We start from the raw sequence: 3,679 nt of genomic DNA, 5'->3' as shown, positions 1-3,679 counted from the left end.
ACATGCGAGGTAAATGCTGTGCAGCCACTCACGTGCTGGAACTGCGGCGGTCGGGGCCACCTACGACGCTCTTGCCCAAGTCCACCTTTCCGGTCACCTAACACTACAGGATACTCGGGATTTCGCAGGAGACGTGGCCCGCGGTCGGGAAACGCGTATTAGCTGGGCGCAGGGGGCGTCGTCCAGCTGTAGGGGTCTCTCGTCAAGCGCCCTCAACTTCTGGATTTTACATCGACGGGGGGGTCAACGGCAAGTCATGCAGAATGTTGCTGGACACGGGAGCTTCAATAAGCCTCATTAGCTCGTCGTTTGTTGAGACGTTGCCGAACGCCGACCTCATGCTCTACACAGCCAGTGTGCAAGAACTGCGAACTGTAGCCGGCGACGTTATACCGGTGGAAGGCGTCGCCGCAGTCTCTTTGACTATAGCGGGACAAGAGTTTCGACATGCCCTCTACGTCGCCGATATCGTGGATCAGTGCATACTAGGATTTGACTTTATGAAAGACCACCAATGTATTCTTGACCTCCGAGAAGGTACTCTACACTTGGGGACCCGGCAGCTAGTCCTTTCTTCGTGCACCACTACTGCACCTGACCCCAACCCCTATGTCCTGTGTCGTCGGACTGTCATGGTGCCACCGTATGCCGAAGTGATTGTTCCTGGAACGGCGCCGTCCAAGCAACAATGCAAGGTCTCCATTGTCGAACAGTGCGTGGAAGGGCCTCCAACCGCTGGCATCATCGTTGCTCGCAGCCTGGTTCGTCACGCGCATCCATTGGCACCATACCGAGGAGCTTCCGCCGCGCCGGCTGTGCGCGACGCGGGATGCCACCGTCAACCGCAACCGGGGGAGGAGGGGGAATAGTGTTGCGGTGGATAAAGAGGAGGCTATTGGGCCGGGCATGGACACGTGCGCTGGTGCAAGGAGAATTGTGTCTGACGGGTTTGGCCAGAACGGACTTCGAACCCTCCCTGCGAGCTTGTAACAATATGATGTGACGGACGCACACAGACATTCGAGGTTTCACACAGGGACGTTGCACGGACGCCGGCTGTGATCGTGATGCATTTATTTGGAGAAATGGATGAAAATGGACATGCACTGGAAGTAGCAAGCTGTTATTGTCACCATGCACGAGCCAAGCATGCAGCACTGAGTGAAACAGGTTAGTAACACGAGGAACGCGCTTTATGCATGCGTTGAGCAAGTGATTGCGTTGCGTGAAACTTCTTGATGCATTCGCTTTTAGTGATCCCAAAGACGCATCATAATTGCGACTGCTTCTTCCTCGTCCTGAGTTAGACATTCGTTCTTTTCCTTCACTATTGTTTAAGTCGATTCCTAACCAGTTATTTTAACGGTCGCTTATGGTCTTTTTTTCTTCTTCTGTCATTGCACTGAAATGTCGGTTATCATCACTTAGTTGCCTGTGACTGCATGATAGAATCCCGAAAAGGAGGATAAGCAAGCTGCGCGTTTCCACGTCAGACTTGTGTAACCGTTATCATTTGGCTCTTCGCAGGTTGTTTTGAACTTGAGATGTCATGAGCAAAGCATTTTTAACGTTACAATTGCATTCGGCGCGATAGCACAGAAAGTGGTAGGACTAAAAGCACCCGATATATTATGGCGTTGCAATTTGTGCAGAATATTGCAGTAAAAAAGATTGTTCTTCGCAGGTAACCAATAGCGCAGCTCCACTGGTTCCAAATTTGATGGACACAGCCATGAGTTACCTGGCAGTATTGTGGCAGAGGGTAAGTGAATAGTGTGGGTAATGGTTCCTGCACTCGTAAACTGTGGGGATACGTGTAAAAATGAAATAATCAGCGCGCCCCCTTTTGACGTTGCGGTTTATATTTAGGTATCTTGTGCCACAGAAGTACATACGAACAGTCCAGCAGAAATACAGCAGCAGCCCAATCCCAGTCTATACCTCTGCAGAGGCTCAGAGAGATAGCAGCAAACCAGGTCCTTCCCACAACTCTCCGCAAGCTCGGGATTCGTCGCAAACCCAGCCAGACAGCCATGTACGAACCTATATTTGCCAACATTGTAGATTGTCGACTAGGTATTTCCAGTGCTTTTGTGACCACGTTGTTCAGTGTGTTGGGTGTGGCTTTCTCCCTTCTTGTGATACTTGTGGAACAACGTTTGAAACCATCTAAAGATACATACATCATTTGAATTTTTGTATTTAGTTAAGCACACGAGTACAGGATGACATAACATGACAGGATGAGCCAGCCAACACAATGTATAGGTGAGCTACTTGAGCAGATGGAAAGAAGCAGATCAAAGTTCGAAGAATAATCTAAAAAAAAAGGCTATTTATGCCATAACCCAGAGGGCCACCACATGTGCTCCGAGGTGGTTGTCGATTGCGTTGTAAGCAGCATAGAGGAATTGTTTCAGGAAATGGGTGTGCAGATTGACACCACTTTGGTAAAATCAGATCAGGTTCGGAAGTTGCATTATGAGGAACCCCTGATTTTTTGTAACGTGCCTTAAGTGCAAAATGCGTTGGGTTCTTTATCTCATTAAACTTTCATTTAGATAATTTTTCTACACGTCATGTGAAGATGACTACGAATTATCTATTTTGCTAAAGTCAAAAAGTGGCTTGTCAACTCAGTTCCGTTATATGTACATTCGGTGCAAGGTGCTCTGCAGTTTAGTAATACTCATATTTCATATATGCCTTTTCTCTGCATGATCCTTCGGAGATATTTTGCTCCACTGAAGAAGAGACTTGTGAACTCGATTTTGACTTTCAGTGCAAAGTGTATTGCATCTTGAACTTTTAATATTACTCCTATTTAATATGTTACAATTCATTCTTTGAATGGTCTTTCCATGTGTCATATGAAGATGATAAAGAATTTTACAGTATATTTTTCGAGTATTTTGCGTAGAATACTATGTAGTATGAACCGTTGATAATAAAGTAACGCTGTGTTTGCAAAGAAAAGCTTCATATTTTCGTTTAGCATTTCCTGCGTTTTATTGGGCAAGGTGTCCTTGAGAACGTGTCACAACCTTTTAGTTAATGAAATACTTTACATAGCGGCATGCAGTGAACGATATTTAGTTCCGTGAGGTTTTTGGAAACTCGTGACATGCGTTTAATTTGTTTTCAGTGGTTCCATTCTTACTCGTTTTTTTTTTTTTTTGCAACTGAACTCCACAATTTTTTTTAGTATTGTGATTTTTTTATTTTTCCAAAAAGATGCGCGTGTCGAGCTTACTCTGCTTCAGGTACAGGCAAATCGGCATCCGCGAGCGCATAGTTATGATTACCCAATACTGTTAGGACACATTTCTCTGTGGGGTGCTTCTTTTATTAGGAGTTCGTGCAATGTTTTCAGGGACGCCTCACCCCGCCTTCCTGTGTAGATGGCTTCACTGAATAACTTTAAGATAAAAGTTACATGGGCAGCAACGTGGAAAGTGACTACAGGTTATGCTTTAACCTGTGTACAAGGGTTATTCAGAGTATAGGTAACATAGTTACCTCTAGAAATAGAGGTAAAAAGTTTGCAAGTTTTTTACTTCTATTTATGGGTTACGGACTTTAGAGTGTACCTTCATGCCGGTGACGTCATGCAGCCTTTCAAGAAATTGAGAATTACTCTGAGAATTACCTTTTTCCTCGCGAGATAAGCAAGAAGCTG

At 45.5% G+C, this 3,679-nt stretch overlaps 1 long non-coding RNA gene across 1 annotated transcript; it reads left to right on the top strand.

The window, feature by feature from the left end:
• Positions 1-812: 812 nt before the first annotated feature.
• Positions 813-2,524, top strand: LOC135375890 (uncharacterized). Its single transcript, XR_010417426.1, has 3 exons — positions 813-1,170; positions 1,685-1,762; positions 1,870-2,524. It is a non-coding gene; the product is annotated as an uncharacterized LOC135375890 (long non-coding RNA).
• Positions 2,525-3,679: the final 1,155 nt, after the last annotated feature.

This window comes from Ornithodoros turicata, unplaced genomic scaffold (assembly GCF_037126465.1).
Source record: "Ornithodoros turicata isolate Travis unplaced genomic scaffold, ASM3712646v1 ctg00000952.1, whole genome shotgun sequence".
NCBI lineage: Eukaryota > Metazoa > Arthropoda > Arachnida > Ixodida > Argasidae > Ornithodoros > Ornithodoros turicata.
The sequence above is the reverse complement of the archived record's forward strand: the minus strand, read 5'-3'. Positions and strand labels throughout refer to the sequence as shown.